The following is a 20,892-nucleotide window of genomic DNA, read 5'->3' as shown; positions in this document are numbered from 1 at the left end:
TCGGCTCCCTCATCACAAACTCTACTCCTAGAGCCCTCATCTCTAGTTATATCAATGTTGACAATCTATAGCATGCATTCTGTTGAGTAATGTGCAATCACACCAAATCTCTAGCCCCTTTATAATGAACATCAATGCAAAGGATCACATTGCAAATAAAGCCTTAGACTAGGTCATGTATGCATGGTTTATTAAAACAATAGTTGGTGAATACCATGGTCCCTTTCCACCTTTTCCCACCTACCGATACCACCTACTATAAGCCAGCTATAAAAGGCACTCATCCCCACACTCATTTGATCCATCATTCTCATTTAGTTGTGCTTGCATTATGTTTGAGTAATATCATCTGTTCTCTTTTATCATTACTTATGTCTCATTATGATTGTCTACTTGCTCATTAGTGATCCATCCTACCATGCACCCTCAATATTTAAACATGGTTTACACTTTTGCATGATTTGAAACTTCTACATGAATTGGAATAATTCTAGGTTAACTCATAATGCAGAGAAGAATCAAACTAGTTTATAATGGCACTTTTAAATTGCACGAGGATAGTGAAAGTACCCATGTAGTGGGTCCTAGTGTGAAGATATGGTTTTCTTCCTCCAACATCATACAAGGAAATCGTGAGGGGTTTCAGGTTGAGTGTAAGCCTTTCAACTCAATGAGGGGTGAGTTGAGCGGAGTGGAAATTATTGTTCTTGGGGATACCCAAGTACTTATGGCCTTGTATGCATTTGAGCTTATTTAAATATTATTTTATTTTCATTTGTGCATGTCATGGGTCTACTACGTGTATTAAATACATATATAACATATGAAAGTGGTGGATTGCTTTTTTTTAAAATACGTATGGTATACAATGGAAGAGTGTATTTAAGTTGTGTATTGAGTGATTGTGGATAAGTGTGTTGGGCAACTTACATACATCTTTTTGTAAGGATTATGCATTGTAATGTGCTTGCTTTGTCTTGGATAGTGCTTAATCCACATGAACAAGGGTCAAAGAGACTTTGGCTTTAAAAATGCCCAAGAAAAGGAAGAGGAGGGGTTCACACGAGGGGAAGATGAAGGAGGAAGCAAAGAGCAAATGGTTTTCTTTCATTGGAGGGATCATGAATGATGGTTTTCTTTCATTGGAGGGGTTGACACGAGGAGGAGGAGGAGGTTAGAGGAGGCAAAGATTTAATGGTTTTCTTCCATTGGGGGATCATGAATGATGAGTGTGAGTAGGCCAGTCAATTGGAAGGACTTACATAGCACAGAAAATTCATTGATTCCTCCTTGGGTGATATGAAGAGCATGTGACATATGCACAAAAGTACTATTAGAATGCTTCTTTATTCTACAGCATTGTATATGAGATATACGTGTACCTGTATCAAAGAGCCTCAATGATTCAAGGAATAAGATATTCTCTCTACAAAGAGATTCGGAGAGGGGAATAGGAAAACCGTGGTACACGGAGTCACATGATTTTTGAATTGTCAAGGGATTGTTTTTGAGCAACAAGGGCAGTTTAAGTCTATAGTAGGACAACAAGCAAGTCCACTACTAGAGTAAGGGGAGGAGCAAGAGTTGAACCAGGTATTTTCCTTTAGGGACCAACTCTTTTTTTGGAAGAGGGGCCTCTGTTTCTTATCAGGGGAGCTCCATGAGGGTATGGTGGATGAGGGTGGGCTATTCTTTTTAAAGAAAATGAAGTAGCAAGGTTGAATGGATCTGCAATCGAATCCACAATATAGCAGGGTACGAATTCGTTCACTATGTGGGGGGTGTTAAACACTCAAAGTACACAAATTTGACCAGGTTAATCCAATCACCATCATATTTTTGTATGCAACTTCAGGTCACCAATTATGCCATAGTATAGAGAGATAAAGTTTTGGGTGCATGAAGGGAAAATGCTTTGGTGGAGGACACTAATGAAAATTGGTTGATAATAGCCACTACATGGCAAATCTAATTTATTAAAGATTCAAGGTATAGATGCCTTACCAATGCAACTAGTATTTGTTCTAAGAGCAAGGACTTTCAATTTGATGCTCTATCTTAGGACTCAATAAGAAGAATCAATTTCTTCTATGCAATGGGCTATCATCTATCACATTATGGATGTAGGAGCAAGGATGAGTAGAGCTATAATACTTAGATTGAATGCAGTAGATAGTGTCAATTGTTACCTAGATTTGGAGCTGACTTTGTTGCACAAATTGGATGCTAGATGGGTACATAACGAGCGCCGAAAGGTCCCCAAGAAAAAAGAACTCTACTGACGCTCAAAAAGCAATAAGATAGACTTGCATGACATGAGGCAAAAAGACAAATTGGGTACAATCTCCCCCATGCCTTTTGTGAGCACTTCACAAGGCATATATATATAAATTTATTCATCTCAAAGCTCAAAAATAGCCCAATTTTACAATAAGCATGCTTTAGCTTTTGTGTTTTCTTTTGTCCAAATAAAGAATAAAGCGATTGGGTGACCCAAGAGTTGAAGTGTGCCCAAATACAATGTCCAATAATGAAATATTTAAACCGTGCACCCATGCACATACAAAATAAGAAATATTTGTCAAGTGCTTCAATAAATAAGCATGCCTAAATAAATATTAGTGCCAAACCTTTAATGATAAGACGCGCACCCATCAAAAATGATAATTTCTTCTAGGTAATTTGAATACACACTATCGCTCACTACTTCCCAATGCCACCACGGCCTGCTCTACACATCAACTGAAGCATTCAGAATTGTTAGAAAATAATAAAATTAAACCGACAAAAGTGAATACCTAGGAGTCTTCAGCTACAAAATAAATAAATAGGTTGGAACTCTATCCTAACCTTAATTTAATATGAGTGCACTCTAAACTCATAAACGTACATTAATTTAAATGTGTATTTTGCAGAATCACTCGCTTTGGAGTCACCCACATGCACATTAAATTAACATAGACGCTCGAAAAAGATAGGTGTCCCCGTCAACTTCTCACATAAGGAATCCACCTTGTGTGTACGAGCCCTGACAAATAAATATAGTTTTACGAAATCCACCAAAAAACTCACGGAATCCATTGTGGAATAAGAAAATCATGGAATCCACCGTAGAATATGACTCCTGGCATCAGACTTAGATGTTTTGGATATGTATAGAAAATGCGCTATAGATATTCTATGAAGTTCTCAAAATGCTGAGGCGCAAGGTCACGATTCTGCTTTGAAAGCACCTGATGCAAGCTGTGTCTGTCCAACTAGAGAATTGGCTATCCAAGTATTTTCATATGTATTTTGAAGAAAGTTCCTTTTTAGAATTGGATCATGTTGTCTAACTTGGTGTGATTCACTGGTAGAATGATGAGGTGCCCTAAAAGATGGCCAAATTTCTAGGCATCACTTCTGTTTGTGCCATCTCTTCATATTCTGCCTACAACAACTCTTCTTCAAGAGCAAAGCATGAGTAGATTGTCGATTAAGTTGTGATTTTTTATTATTGCAGCACATGTAGAGCTTGGAAGCAACATGATTGTAGTTGAGCTTTTTACCAACATGCAGTAGAAGGGCATTGACTCAGACACGTTTAGCTTCTTATCCATTCTAAAGGCATGCATTGCTATTGGAGCTATGATGTATGGTAGATCAATACATGATCTCTAAAACAATAAAGGTTGTTGTTACATCACTTTCTTGGCAGCATATTGAATGTCTCTCCCTCCTCTACGACGTTCTCCCTTATCTTAGTAAATCTGAAGATATTCAATATTGTTTTGTTGAAATCAAGCCTATTTAACTAATGTAAGTAGATTTTTTGCTGTCTCCAGAAGTGTACCATTGAATATTGGCCATTCTCTGGTGCGCAGATCGGATGCCATATGCTCGCGTAGTGAATGCCGGAAGGTCCCCAAGAACAAAAGAACTCTACTTTTTGCACAAAACTCAAGGTAAAAAGCATGCACGACATGAACAAGAGACCAATTGGGTGCAATCTCCCCCCATGCCTTGTGTGAGCGCTCCACCAAGCATGTATTTTATGTATTAATCATCTTCAAGCTCAAATAATAGGCCCAAATTACAAAATAGCACGCTTTTGGCTTTTTGAGTTTGCTTTAGCACAAAATAAAAATAAAGCTAATGGGCAGCGCCCAAAGAGTTAGGCGTACCTAGTACAATGTCCAAATATAAATATCATAATCATGCGTCCATGCACATACAAAATAATAAGTAAATATCCAACGCCTCAATAAATAGGCGCGACAAAATATAGGCACCATGCCTAAGGTATGTGCCCATCAAAATATAAGTGATAACTTGAATACACACTATCCTCCAATGCTTTCCTCCGCCACTGCTACTATCTCTACACATCAACTGAAGCATTCACAATCGTTAGTAAAATAATACAATTAAACCGACAAAAGTGAATACCTAGCAGTCTTCAGGTACATAAATAAATCAACTGGTTAGAAATCAATCCTAACCTTAATTTATTACGAGTGCCCACTCTAAACTCATAAACGTTTATTAGTTTAATATGTATTTTGCGGAATCACCCGTTATGGAATCATCCATGTAAACACTAAATTAATGAAATGCCCGAAAAGAATAGGCATCCCCATCAACTTCTCGCACAAAGAATCCACTTTGTGTATGAGCCCCAGTCATCAAAGTTTATAGAATCCACCATAAAACCTCACAGAATCCACCGTGAAATATGCCTCCTGGCATCATACCCCCGGGGTGGAATAGCAATTGACCTCAATTGCTATTAGCTCACTGTGGAGCTAGTAGAGTGGGGAAAGCATTTAAGTCTCTAGCGTGCATCCATTGGGCTTCCTCTACAGGATGGTTCTTAAACTTGACTAAATATCTAGAATATCTTCGGCCAGTTCTAGTGGTCATAAAGTCAGTATCTATGATAGCTTTAGGTTCAAGTATTTGAATCTCTTCATCTAACAATGGTGGGTTTTCATAAACAGGGTGTACAGGTAATTGGCCTCTAAAGGGTCGTAATAAACTAATGTGAAATGTGTTGTGAATTTTCCAGTGAGGTGGTAATTCTAACTTGAATGCATTGTCATTAATTTTGTGAATAATCTTAAATGGTCCATAGAATCTAGGTGCTAATTTCACAACTGGATGTTTATCTACACTTTGTAATCTACGTTTTTCTATTCTCAACCAAACATAGTTATCACCTTTGAAATTCATTACTTGTCTTTTCTTATTGGCTTGTTTGGTATATGATTGCTGGGCTTTGGCAATCATGTCTTTAACCTCATCAAAAATAGTAGCGTGCATAGTAGCAATATCATCAGCACTTTGAATTCTATTTGATAAAGATGCAACAGGTGTAGACAATCTATAACCATAAATCACTTCAAACGGTGCTTGTTTGTAGATGTGTGTGGTGTATTGTTATATGCAAACCGTAGTAAATGCAAATATGTGTCCCATGTCTATGGTTTAGAAATAGTATAAGCACGTAAAAGATCTAAAATAGTATTGTTAGTGGCTTCTGTTTGTCCATTAGTTTCTGGATGAAATGCAGATGAGAAATCAATTTTTGTTCCTAGGTTAGCAAACAAAGTAATCCAAAAGTTGTTACAAAATCTAGAATCACGATAAGAAATAATAACTTTTGGTAATCCATGGTTAGTGAAAACTGTTTTAAAAAACAATTGTGCTGCCTGAGATGCTGTTAAAGTTTTCTTACATGAAATGAAATATGCTTGTTTACTAAACCTATCTACTACAGTCCAAATCATATCATGGTTAGCTTTAGTATTAGGTAAACCAGTAATAAAATCCATAGAAATCTGTTTCCATGGTCTTGATGGAATAGATAAAGGCATAAGTAATCCATACTGTTTACCATGATGTCTCTTAACTCTTTGACAAATCAAACATTCAGAAACAAAGTTAGATACATCAATGTCCATATGTGGACAATAAAAATCTTTAGTTAATGTACGTAAAGTAGATATGATACCTCTATGACCTTGATATGGAGGATAATGAATCTCATTCAAAACAAAAGATCTGAATGGAACTGTAACACATAATCTCTTTTCATAAAACATGAATCCATCATTATAAGACAGTGAATCAATAGGAATCCAATTATTTCCAACTAATTTATTCCAATCAACATGAAAAGTAATGTCCTGATGATAAGTATCTTTCATAGGAGATAGAGAATCAAATGATATAATAGAAATATTATGAATGGTGGGTCTTCTACTTAATGCATCGGCCACTACATTTTCTTTGCCTAGTTGATATTGGATAACCGGATGAAAACTCTGAATAAAGGCTGCCCATTTGATATGTTGTTCAGATATTTGGGGTTGGCTAAGTAAATGTCTAATACTTTGTTGATCAGTCTTAATCATAAACTTAGAACCCATTAAGTAGTGTTTCCATTGTCTTAAAGCTTGTACCACAACTAATAATTCTTTATCATATGTGGAATATTTAAGTTTGGAGGGTTTCAGTTTACAACTAAAATAGGCTATGGGATGATTATCTTGCATAAGTATGGCTCCTATTCCAGATCTGCTAGCATTAGTAACTACTAAAAATAATGGTCTATTAAAATCAGGCAGTTGTAATACAGGAGCATGGGTTAATGCATGTTTCAATAAATCAAAGGATTTCTGTTGGTTATCAGACCAATGATAAACAATACATTTCTTTAAAAGTTTAGTCAAAGGCAAAGCAAGTAATGAAAACTTTCACACAAATTTCCTGTAAAAACTAGCAAGACCTAGAAAAGATCGTAACTCATGCACATTTTTAGGTATAGGCCAGTTCAATATTGCTTCTATCTTCTTAGGGTCAACCTTAATACCATCTGATGATACGATATGACATAAATATTCAATTTTTATTTTAAAGAACTCACTCTTTTCCGGATTAGCATACAGTTGATTAACTTTCAACAACTTGAAAACCAAGGACAGATGTTCATAATGTTCTTTCTCACTTTGACTAAACACCAAGATATCATCAAAGAATACAATAACACAGTACTGATATTTCAAAAATATACGATTCATCATTCTACTAAATGTAGCACGTGCATTAGTCAATCCAAAAGGCATCACTAAAAATTCATAATGACTAAATTGTGTTCTAAATGCTGTCTTGAATATGTCAGAATTATCGAATCTCACCTAATGATAACCAAATTTAATATCTATTTTACTAAATATGGCAGAACCTTGCAGTTTATCCATAAGGTCATCGACTCTAGGAATTGGATATCTATTCTTTACAGTGATCTTATTTAAAGCACGATAGTCAATGCACATACGATAAGTATTATTATTCTTCTTTACCAACAAAACAGGTTCACCAAATGGAGAACTACTAGGTCTAATCAATCCTCTATTTAGTAGTTCCTCAACTTGATTTTGAATTTCTTTTTGCTCTATCTGGTTATGCCTATATGGTGCTTTACAAGGTGGTTGTGTACCGGGAATCAAATCTATTTTGTGGTCTTCAAGACGTGAAGGAGGTAAACCAGGTGGTAGATCTTCTGCAAAACAGTCTTTAAATTGTGCAAGAAATTCTTTATGCCTAGGGTGCATATGTTTTTCTTTAACTTGCACTTCATTCACCCAAATTAGATAAGATTTACTACTTTTGCGTAATGCATGTTTAGCTTGAGTATGAGAAAGCAGTGGAAAAGCATTAGATGCATGCATACCATACAATGTAATATGTTTTCCTTGAAAATTAATATTAATTGAATGCGTGGAATATTCTATATCAGGGTTATGCTGATGACGCCAAGGCATACCTAAAATAATATCACTAGACTGTAATGGTACAACTAGAAAATTCCTTCTTTCAGTATATTCACCAATTTGAATTTCTAAATCATGCACCTCTTGTGTTCCATTATACCTTGTGCCTAAGAATGCTACTTTAATGCGATAATGTGTAGGAACAATCTGTAATTTCGATTCTTTCACTAACTTTGCAGAAATAAAATCATGAGTACTACCATCATCATGAAAAATAATCTTTTCTTTTCCATGCACTAAACATTTCATTGTCAATAAAGAATGTGGAGTTGGCATACCTGGTAAAGTATCCGAAGGAGTAGTAATGTTGTCTTCATCTTCTGTGAAATCAGGCATTTCTTCATGTTCTTCATCTTCCATTGCTCCAAGATAGTTGATATGGACAGGTGGCTTCTTCGATTGGCAATTAGCTGCTAGATGTCCAGGTTAGTGGCATTTGTAACACACTATAGGTTTGGCTTTAGTTACATTGTTTGCAATGGCAGGAAGTCTAGGTATATTAGGATTTGGCTGTGAAGTTGGCTTGGGGTTTTGATTGGTATTGGATGGTAAAGCAGGTGGTTTTATCCAAGTCTTACGGAAGGATGATGAAGGAAAACGACCTTGATTAAATCTTCTAAAATTTGAATTGAATTGCTTAGATCCATAGTTACCATTGGCTTGAAATTGCTGTGGACGCTTGTCTCTTCCTCGAAGTTTGTCTTCAGTGTCATGAGCTAAAGAAATTGCATCTTCAAGAGTTGTAGGCTTGAACATATTGACTTCAGCGTAGTAATGCCCAAGTAATCCAGACATATACTTGCCCTTGTGTGTCGCTTCAGGTACGTCTTCAAGCATGTGTAACTAGAGTAATGCATTCCAAAAGCATTCGGTGTACTGAGGAATAGGCTCACGATCTCTTTGCTGAAGAAGGTCCCATTGCTTTATGGCTTTTTCATGGAATTGTGGAGGAAGGAAATTCTCCATAAACTTCTTCTTGAAACTCTCCCAGGTAGTGGGACAATCTATACTCTTACGAACCACGATCCACCAAAGAGATGCTCTATCCACTAAATGATTAGTGACACACTTGATTTTATCTTTTTCTGTGTATGTTTCCTCATGAAAGTAATCATCAAATTGACCGATGAATGCAAGAACAGTTTTTCCCTCTCGAGTGCCATTGAAAGTACGGAATTTGAAATTTCGTTTACTTATCTTTGTTTCTTCGCAGATGGATTGAGCTTCGAGAGTCGCATCGATAGTACGTCGGATAAGATCTTCAGATTGTGGTTCCTCTTTGTTGGTAGTCGATCGTTGTGAATTGGCCAATTGAACTTGTAATGTTTGCCGGGCTCGTCGTTCTTCATCCAACTGCATCATAATTAAATCCAGCTTTTCCTCCATCGTTTCAGGAAGATCGCCTTCAACCATTAAATCATCCATATGTGGTTCCATCATCTTGTAAAACTTCAAAAGACCTCACACTCTCAAAATGCGTAGCTCAAGATCGGGTGTACAAGGCTTATATATTTTTGTGTGTGGCTTTCACAATCTTCGTCTTTGGCTATTGCGGGATTTGTAATCTTTGAAAAATCTGCGTTTTGACCTTCTGCATATGCTGAAACTGGTTCAGCAAGTCTGTGTATGTGAATAGTACCTTCCAGAGAACAACTTTGCAATTCGGAGCTTCTGCACAGGAACAGTGCTTATAGGAGTTTTGAACACAAGTCAGTTTTGACTTCACATTACTTGACTGACTTCGGAAGTTGCAGAACTTATGAGACTTGCTGTACTTGCAGAGTTTGTAAAGCTTTATGTGATTGAGGACTTAAGTAACTAAGCCTTAAGCTTAGTAGTCTAAAAAAAAAAGTCGAATTGTGGGGTGGGGCCGTTTTTTCACGCGGAATTTTCGGAAATATTATGCCCTGTCGCCATTGATCAACGTTTTGAAATTATAAGCTTCTTTAAGCTTATACTAAGCTTATTAAGCTTATTAAGCTTACTTAAGCTTTTAAGCTTATGGATTTTGGAGACTTATCTCTGTTTGTTGACGACTTGAAGAAGAGGATGTAGGAGTGGTCCTCCCTCATTGCACGCCGGTCCTTCGCGATCAGAGGCTGGAAACAGAGATTCTTGACCGCCAGGAATCCACCCGTATCGACCGTTCGCGATGAGATTGACCATAGAGTTCGATTGTTCCAGGAGCTCTGCCTTCGCACAAGATGGTAGTGATTGGAAGCTCTCGATCTCAGCTTCGCTCTGATACCACTGGTGCACAGATCAGATACCGTATGCTCGCGTAGTGAATGCTGAAAGGTCCCCAAGAACAAAAGAACTCTACTTTTTGCACAAAACTCAAGGTAAAACGCATACACGACATGAACAAGAGACCAATTGGGTGCAATCTCCCCCCATGCCTTGTGTGAGTGCTCCACCAAGCATGTGTATTTTATGTATTAATCATCTTCAAGCTTGAATAATAGCCCCAAATTACAAAATAGCACGATTTTGGCCTTTTGAGTTTTCTTTAGTACAAAATAAAAATAAAGCTAATGGGTGGGCGCCCAAAGAGTCAGGCGTACCCAATACAATGTCCAAATACAAATATCATAATCGTGTGCCCATGCACATACAAAATAATAAATAAATATCCAACGCCTCAATAAATAGGCGCGACAAACTATAGGCGCCATGCCTAAGGTATGCGCCCATCAAAATATAAGTGATAACTCAAATACACGATATCCTCCAATGTTTTTCTCTGCCACTGCTGCTATCTCTACACATCAACTGAAGCATTCACAATCGTTAGTAAAATAATACCATTAAACCGACAAAAGTGAATACCTGGCAGTCTTCAGCTACATAAATAAATCAACTGGTTAGAAATCAATCCTAACCTTAATTTATTACGAGTGCGCACTCTAAACTCATAAACGTTTATTAATTTAATATGTATTTTGTGGAATCACCCGCTATGGAATCACCCATGTACACACTAAATTAATGAAATGCCCGAAAAGGATAGGCATCCCCATCAACTTCTCGCACAAAGAATCCACTTTGTGTATGAGCCCCAGTCATCAAAGTTTACAGAATCCATCGTAAAACCTCACGGAATCCACCATGAAATATGCCTCCTGGCATCATTCTCAGTTTTGCTCACATATTTGATGGTGGATAATAGTTTTTGTGCTATCAAAATCCTAATTCCCAATAGAAATTAGGGTTTCTTAGCCACCTCAAAGTGTGTGCCCATTTGAAAGTGAGCACTTAAAGAGCTTTTTTTTTGTTTTGGATTTGGGTGGGGGGTTGGGTTTCGGTAGTGACAAGCTATTTTTATAGACTTTTGATGCAACAGATAGAACTCTAAGAATAAAGAAGAATGATTTTTGTGGCTTAGATAATTTAATCTTTGTGTAGAATAGAGCAGTCAGTTGAAAACTTTGTTGATCCATTTCAAAAGAAATGAATCTTCTCTTACAAAGCTAGAACTCTTGCCCCAAAACTAATTGAGGTGCCTTTTTGACACATATTTTACAACTCTAAGTAGTGCTAGTATAAATTAAAAGTACTCTTAAGGGTTTGCTTTTGAGTTGTGTGAACAATGTAATAAATTATTTTGGGTCTTCATACTAGTTTTTCCTTATGCGATGTATTGAAGGGTAGGAAGGCTATAACACATAAGGGCCTGGAGATCCTTGAGTATGTTGGGAGGGAGGCTATAGATCTTGATGATAGTATTTCACCATGTTGTAGAACCTTGATGTGAGTGATTTGTTCTTACATCATTACCTTATCCCACGTTGAAAAAGATTAGAGATGGAAACCACTTAAGAAGCTATTGGCTCATTGACTTTTCCTTCATTTTGGTCTTGCTCCTTACAAGCTTCTCTTTGTATGCTTCTATCTTCAATAAAAACAATCATAGGCATCTTTGGTCCTCGTATTTTCTCACCCTATGAAGCGGCCCAAAACCCTCCTTAGATAGAGAGAGAGAGAGAGAGAGAGAGAGAGAGAGAGAGAGAGAGAGAGATCAGAATGCAGCAAATGTGGAAGCGTATGGACAACACATTAAGAGACAATGAGCACAAGAGAAGAGGGAGAGAGAAAAGAGATAGTAGAATGCAAAAATCTGCAATAGATGAATGTTGAAATGAAGAAGATAAATATACAAATGGGCTGTCAAAATTTTGTTGTAAGTTGATCTATCTATCCACTTAAAGATGAAAAATGAATTGGGCTAGCCAAAGGCTACTAATAAATGGCTAAAATAATATACCAATAAAATGACAAGATTTGGCAAGTAATTATTGAAAATAGCTAACTACGCATAAAATAAGTAGAAAATCTATGATTTGTGATGTCACACTGCCACTTGCCTAGTGAATGTCTCATCTGGCCACAGTGAATAGTGCCTCCTTTGTTTGCTTGACCTTTTGGGCATGGTCACTTATCAGGATGAGATTAACTATATAAAGCACAAGCAATATGTGCCATCTAGTTGGGGTGTGGACATACAATTCAGGATTGGAAGAGGAATGCTAATATCCTAACTTCCCTTGGAGAAATAGTTCTATCTTCTCATTCGAGGCATGTGGAGCCTATTTGAGGCAGTTAAGGGTCTTCTTCAATTTGTACACCTTGCCATTGGATGAGGAAAAGCCAAGAGGCTCCTCAACATAGATCTCCTCTTGCAAATCTCCATTAAGGAAAGTAGATTTCACATCAAACTAATAAATGGCCAACTCCCATGATTGGCTAAGGCAAGAATGGCTCTAATGGTAGCCATCCAAGCTACATGTGCAAAGGTAACATGGAAATCCACCTTTCCATTTTGATCGGAAATGTAGTAAGGACTACATATCGTACTGTGTTTCTTGTCAAGAACGTGGACAAGAAATGCCACACGGCACCAACTTACCCAGGTCGATTGCTCGCCCAATTTGCGCTTGCTTGCACTTACTTTCGACTGCCTCAACTCTCCCCAATTTTTGTGTTCTTGATCTTGTTCTCACTTTGTGATCATATAGCAAGTCAATAAAATTACATATATATATATATAAGTTTTTTCATGACATACGAAAAAAATCGTATATAAGAAGATATTATCTATTTAGGAACTTTATCTTGACATAGTAAAAAAAAAGCCTATATAGTGAAAAATTCTTACCTAATCTATTAGATGTGTATTATGTCCTATTTGAAATTAACTAAATAATCTCTATCTAATTTTCTAATTAAAAATTTTCTATATAATTTCCTATTTAGAAATTCATATAAGTAGGAATATGCAAACTAATTAAAATGCAATATTTTCAAGTTAGACAAAAATTAGAATCGCATAAGAAATTTTCTATATAGAAAAATTACCATATGTATGGAAATTTTCCCATGTAGGGACACACAGTAAAATTTTCCCACATTGGAAAATTTTCCTACTTAGGAAAGAAAAAAAAACTGGAATTTCCTATCAATTCCCTAGTTAAAATTACACATAAGTAGGGAAAGTAAATACTAGGGAAAATGGAACATCCTAGTTAGAGAAACTTGGGAATCAAGCATAGAATTTTCAAGAATTGCATATGGAATTTCCATAGGGAAATTTCCCTACATAAGAAAGAAATTTTCTATGTAGCGAAAACTTCCTGTGTAGGAAGTTTTCCTCCTACATAGGAAGTTTTCCCAATGGAAATTTCTTTCCTATGTAGGGAATTTTTCTTATGGAAATTCCATATGCAATTCCCTAGTTTCTCTAACTAGGAAATGTTTCATTTTTCCTATTATTTACTTTCCCTACTTATGTGTAATTTTAACTAAGGAATTGATAGGAAATTCCCTTTTTCTTCCTATGTAGGAAATGATTAAAAGCTCCTTGTGAACCCACTAAGGAAATAAGAGACTGTACAATGAGTATTCCATAACCAAGGATGGACTACATGGTTTTAGTCTAGTTATAATATCATCGATGTATTCTTATATCCATCACCTAACATGCTAGTGAATAATATCCTACCACATCACCAAGATGTGTTGTGGATATGCTAGCTCATGTAGAGCTAGACATCCTAACATGTATTGCACCCTATCATCCTCCCTTCGAATCTAGTTTTTCCATAAACATTGAAATATCATACATTACTTGATAATATTTTGATCGAAGAGGAATTTCATATAGCCAATTGATTTGTACGACTTTCCTTGCTTAGTGATCTGATTATTTGCATTTATGGACTAGCTAGGAAAACAACTTTCCTAGATACTTTTGTTGAGCTGGAGTACAATCCAAAATTCTATGATTAGTGGATCTGAAGAACTACAGAATACTAACTCTTGTATATAACTAACCTTATTTTATTGTATATATATTTCTTTTGTTGCACTGGCAAGAGCCAAAGCCCTTCAAATTTTGGAACACTGCTACATCTTATGTGAGGGCGAGATCAAAGATACAAGATTATGAGTTTTGTTGAAGTTATGATGGTGAAATATAGAAAAGTTGTTCCTAATTCTTTCTTTCTTTTACTTTGAATCTACTATACGGTATTCTTAAAATTTTACCAAGTGAATGTAGAAAATTTACAGATAACAAGACAAAGGAATGTGCATTCAACATGTGCATGAAACATCATGGAAAGTGGAAGAGCTATGTAGCTTCAAGCTATGACAAATGAAGGTAATATCATCAGTAGTAATAAAAGCATTTTTTGATGATTTAAAGCTCTAGTAACCTCATGCCAACAATATCATTTGAGTGACTCTAACCTAAGACAAAGACAACTACATGCCATTGACAATAACGTACAATTTCTTTATAAATAGCATACCTTGATTACAACATCTAATGGTCATCTATTTCTTGAGGAGAAATTGCAACTTGTTTCATTGATGAGGATATAAGACTTTATCAATAAGAGTAGGTTCTTCTTTAGTAATACCTTCTTGAACAATGAGGCAATGTACTTTGAAGGTACAAGGATAAATCATTTGTTAGATATGCTCAATGCCCCACTGTCATAAGGTGCCACCAATGATCCATGGTGCTCAAAGTTGTAAGGCCCCCATTATGAGGAGAAGCCATATGTGAGCCCAAATATTGGTTAAGTCTTAACTTGTATGCCAGATGAGGTCTATGTGACTAGATGTCAAAAGGTGACCATTGTGGGTTAAATCTTTGGGTTAGATGGAGTAGTTAAGCTGGTAGCAACTCGAGGCACATTACATCACGTTGCGCTGTAAGAGAGTTATTAGGGGCCCCTATTTTGGGATCCAAGGGCCGCAAAAGCAGTCCCTAGTGGTTGGGGGGTCCTAGAGGGGCCATTGGCTCCCCTCGCATGGGTCTGGGGCAGCAATGCCCCTGGCGTGACGATAAAGGGAATATTCACTTGCCAATTAGTGGAGGCTCATATGGTAGGTAGGTCAGTAAGGTCGACCTAACCACCTTCATGATGTCGTGATGTTATGGGGACACAGTGTGAAAAAGTATGGAATGCATCATCATCCGACTTCTTATTAATCAAGAGAGCCAATGTGATCTGAGTCATTAGTATTAGTGTGAGTTGCATGGATTATCTAAAAATACTAGATTTTTGGATAATTTTAGCTATATTTGATATTATTTATTGTAAAAATCTAAAAAAGTTAGAAAAGCTTCTATATTAGGATGGCATGCAAAAAGCTAGTTGCTTTTTCAGCCAATTAGGGGATTTTCACAAGAAGGACAGATTGACGAAATCGCGTGCATCATGATCGCTATAAAGAGGCTGAAAACTGCAGATTGAATGGAAAGAAGGAGTGATCCGGGAGATCCGTGAGCAGGTGTCCTGCTGACTTACCCCCCTTTCGGAGCCAACAGAGCCATCAAATTTGGGTTCTGAGTAGCAGAGAAGGAGTTGTAATTTTTATGCACGTTTTGCTCTACGAAGAAGCTCCAGGAGATCTAATGCCTGGAGATTGCTTTTGAGTAGTGTGAAGATTCCAGGTTCTTTCAATACATATTGATTCAATTCATTGTGATTTTTCTTTGTAGTGTTTACCACTTGGGTATTCTCTATCTTCTCTTCCATCTCCTATCTCTACTTCCTTCTACTTCTGATCCCCGGTGGATTTGACCTTTCGAAAAAAACCCCTCTGACATTGGTGAACCCGACATGAAAGGTCATAAGAAGAAGGAAAGACAAGATGGGAGAATCTTCGAATACATTCTCTAGTGATGTTTTGCAACAGTTGGTGCAAAATATGAATATGCTTATGCAAGTACAACAATGACAATAGGTGATGCAAGCTTCAGCTCAAACAGAAAGTGTTGTGATGAATGCTTTGCAAGTAGTTGAGCGTGAGGTGAAGTTATTCAATGGCAGGAATGTATCTACATATGTATATACCTATGCTCAAAAGATGGAATTCTTTGGAGTGGCTCAATCTGCATGGAGCCGGTATTTTGTACGTGGTACTGTTCATGAACTGAAAGCACGGATTACTGAATTATACTTGCAAGATGCAAACTGGGTAGCCTTCAAGAAGACACACAGGGAAGAATTTTACATTGAGGACACCAGTTTGATTACGCGCAAGACTTTTCAAGAGTGGATTTTACAACCCAATAAGGGTCTTGTGGCTACGGAATTGTTAAGAGAATTTGAAAGTCGATTTGAGAAGTTGGATCTTGTAGAACAATAAGCTCTTGCAAGTCAAAAAATTGAATTGTTTCTACAGGCAGCTAATCTTGAGCTTCAAGAGAAGCTTGATGATTTGCTGGAGGATCTGACTATAGAGACAGGTTTGAAACCAGAGTGGAGACATGTCAAGGAAGCTGTTATTGCACTTGTGAAGAAGCATAGAAGAAGAGAAAGATTGCATGTCTCTAGCTTGCCCACTGTTACGGGCAAGACAGTTGATGTATCCTGTAAGCCACCTACTTCTGTGGCTAACCCTATGGATGTACCTGCTATTGTTTCCTCTGTTAGGAAAGATGTCTTAGATGAATTGGTCAAAGGCATGCGGGATCTTCAATTGAAGGTTGCAAAATTGGACGAAAAATGACAACAAGAGGAAAGGGGATGGGCAGCAGCCCCTAAGCCTCGAAAAAGATATATGTGGTGTGACAGTTTGCAGCACGAGAGAAAGGATTGTGCTGCCTATCAGGAGGCCTTGGCACGACAGCTTATCTTTTGGAAAGATGGAAAGATCCATGCACAAGAAAGGGGATTGCCTCTTGCTTTGAATTTTGGAAAGGGAGGTATGCGGAAGTTGTTGGAAGACTTGGCTGTTCGAAATGCTTATGCAGCGGTACATGCTTCTACTTCTGGTTTACAGTTGGAAAGAATGCATGGCCAAGTGATGGTTGTCCAAAGGCTGAAACATGGACACGTGATTTACATGCAGCTGAAAAGAGAAAGGTCACTGATAGTGAAATGTCTCATGCAGGGCAAGACATTCGTGGCATGACTGGTTGGGAATCACTGGTAGATGTATATTTAGTGTATGCATATTTAGCAAAGGTACAAAACACGAATGTGCTTGTGGTTGAAAAACGAAAAAGAGACAAAGATATTGAAGGGACATCTTAAAGAATGACAAGAAGAAGTGTGGATCAACCTAAAGCTGCAAATCAGCCATCTTCCAAGCATGTTATGGAAGAGGTCAGTTAGGAGCAAAAACAGGATAACAAACAAGAGGGCAAAAAGAAGGGCAAGCAGCCAGGATATAAGTTGCAATCTGACATTGAGACAGCCACAGATCTTAAGAAGGTTCTTGAAGAACGAATCTTAAATAGTCGGGTGGAATTTACCTTGGGAGAGGTGCTTGGCATTGCTAAGCGGGAATTTCATGATGAGATCATTGACATAATTAAAAGGAAGCATCAATTTCTTGGTGATACCACTAGTGCATTGCTGCAACTTGAAAAGAAAATTGGTTTCTTGGGTATTCGGGTTGAATATGAGCATGAAGTAAGTAGTGGATTATCTATGCAGGATGCTACTAATCAGTGGACATCATGTGGAAAAGAGAAGAAAGTGGCTGAAAATGCATTGTCTTGTAGCAATATTCATGGTGGAGTAAGGCAAATGCAACAATATGGAGAAGAGAATCTAGGATTTATTCCTCAAAGTCACTACACAAGAAATCATTGGGCTAGAGCTACCACTGAAATAGTAGTGAAAATAGGGGAATGTGAAACTCCTTGTGTTTGTTTACTTGACCATGGGTCTGAGATAAATGTCATTGAGCAGGGATTGTATGAAAATGGTACATGGCCTGTGGACACTGATCATGGTTGGCATATGAGGGCTGCAAATAATTCTTCAGGAGAGCTCTATGATGCATATCCTAATGTAAAAGTGACAATTGGTGATGTACAAGAAGAGAAACACTTCTTTGTGCAAGATAATTCCTCATATGCAGTGATTTTGGGACAGCCCTATATTATAGGTGTGCGGATGGAAACAAAAGTGCTTGATGATGGTTCTACTTATGTAAGAGTCAGAAGCAAGTATGGGAGAAAAGCAGTCCAATTTCTTACTGTTTGTGTTAATCCTCTTAGAAATCATGATACGCTTCGAGAGTCTCCTTTAGTTCCAAATGCAAGGGAATTCAAAGACCTGGATTTTCATTAAGCACTGTTGTAATGCGGGGCTACAGTTGTGCTGTTCAAAGGATATACTCACATCTTGATGAAATGAAGCATGTATTTACTATTGGTAATTCTCAGTTTACAGCAAACAGTTCATGTTGATTTAAGCCTATGGAAGCTATGTGTAGGACTGAACGCATATCTATGAAATGGGCTACTAAGAAACTGAGAGCATTGGGATTGTTAGTTGAAAATGATGGCATTTCAGGCATCTTTTATGGGCTCAATATTATTGACACTATGGCTGAAATTTCAGAACCTATACATGCAGAAAATGAGGCTGAAAACAGAGTGTTGTTAATATGTTCTTTGGATATGTATGATGTTATAGCATTGTTTGCTTAGCAAGAAGAATTACAATGGGCTGAAGCACTTGTGGAGACAAAGTATAAGACAATTGACAAAAAGGTGAAATCGATTGCTTTGCCACTTCCACCAGAGAGTGAGGGTATGTATGAAAAAGTGTCAAGACAGTCAAGCTTATGGGATCCTAAAGATATAGGTCATCAGTTTACATCTGAAACATTATAGGAATTGAAAGTTGGAGAAGAAGGGTTTGTTTTGCCTGCTGAGAGAGACTGTTTTATGCAGATGTTGGCGAGACATGGGAAGGCATTTGCGTTTGAGCCAAGTGAAATAAGTTGTGTGGATCCAAATGTTGTCTCTCCTATGGTCATATTTACTGTGCCACATGTACCATGGAACTTGAGGCCTGCTCCAGTGTCTAAAGCTTACTTGCCAAAGTTGAAGTTGATGGATTTGCTAAATGAAAAGATTCGCATGAAGATCTTGGAGCCTTCTTTAGCCCCGTACTCAAATCGTTGGTTTACTGTGTCCAAAAAGAATGGGGCTTTGAGATTTATTCAAGACATGCAATTGGTCAATAAAGTGACCATAAGAAATGTGGGTGCAGGTCCTATGGTTGATGAATTCGCAGAGGCTTTTGCAATCAGAGTGATGTATTCTTTGGGTAATCTTTACTCAGTTATGATCAATTTCAGCTTGCAATTGAAAGCAGGGATATCACAACCATGAAGACTCCTTTGGGGTTAGTACGGATGTGTACTCTCCCACAGGGTGCCACAAACTCAGTGGCACACATGACAAATGCTATGAATAGGGTAATTAGGGATTTTATACCACAATTGACTATTCCCTTCTTGGATGATGTTCTAATCAAAGGGTGTGCAGTGGATGAAAAGAATGAAGAGATGGATGCTCATGGATGTAGACCATATTATGGATTGTGAGAGGATTTTGACACGTCTAGAAGAGGTACATTTAACTCTTTCTCGAAAAAATTCTATCTTTGGAGTTGAAGAGGTTTTGATTGTTGGGCATATGTGTGGGCCTTATGGGCGAAGGCCATCACCAACAAAAATAGATGGGATTGATAGAATGCAAGATGTATGCACAAATGTATCAGAGCTGCGTAGATTCTTGGGTGCATGTGTGTTCTATTTGATATGGATTCCTCACTTTGCACATGTAGCCGATGCTCTTTATCAGCTTCTAAGAAAAGGTCAAAAATTTCATTGGGAAAGGAAGCATCAGAAAACAATGAAGAAATTGAAGCAACTCTTAAAATCTGCTCCTACATTGAGAAAGGGTGACTATTCACATGGAAAGCCTATCATTATTACTATTGATACAAGCCCAATCGAGATTGGATGGACAATTGGGCAAGATGATGAGGAAGAACAAAGATATGCAATTCGCTTTGGTGCTAAAGTATTGACTGAAGGATAGAGAAGATATCCACAGGTTAAAAGAGAATTATGGGGAATTGTGACAACCGTTAAATGTGATGAGTATTTTATGGGTGCTCATGTAGTTATTGAGATCGATTGTTCGCTAGTATTGGGTATGATTACTAGTTGTGCTACTCTGGACATTGCGGTGCTTCGGTGGATTATATACACCAAATCTTTGAACCCTGAATTTCAGCATATTGCAGGAAGAGATAACCTAGTTGTGGCAGACATGTTATCTCGAGCACGTTATGAGAATGAAGATGGGATGATGGATGAGGAGGAAGAAGATGACTTTCTTATGGCTGAAAATGATGTTGCAAGAGTGAATTTAGCAATGCAAGGTGTTGCTACAACATTAACAGAAGCTTAGACAACAAAGAGAAGACACTTTAGATGTTTTGTATCTTGTGTAGAAGTGTTTTTGGAAGACAAATATACTGGAGAGTGGCTGAGAATTGGTCAATACCTCAGTACATTAACATAGAGAGATGAATGGTTAGATGAGGAGTTTAAGAACATCAAGAGGAAAGGGTATGGGTTTTTTTTTATAGATGGATACTTATGGAAACATGCTAGAAAGAAATAGGGTATGCCATTGTGAGTTTTGGGTGAAAGAGCTTCACAAGTAAAAGTAATGCAAGAATTTCGTGAAAGCTTGTGGGCTGGTCATTGAGGTGTTTGGGGTACTTTTACAAAGATCAAAGAAAGA

This window comes from Lygodium microphyllum, chromosome 20 (genome assembly GCF_053477565.2).
Source record: "Lygodium microphyllum isolate KBCC chromosome 20, Lygodium_microphyllum_v1.1.10, whole genome shotgun sequence".
Classification (NCBI taxonomy): domain Eukaryota; kingdom Viridiplantae; phylum Streptophyta; class Polypodiopsida; order Schizaeales; family Lygodiaceae; genus Lygodium; species Lygodium microphyllum.
The sequence above is the reverse complement of the archived record's forward strand: the minus strand, read 5'-3'. Positions refer to the sequence as shown.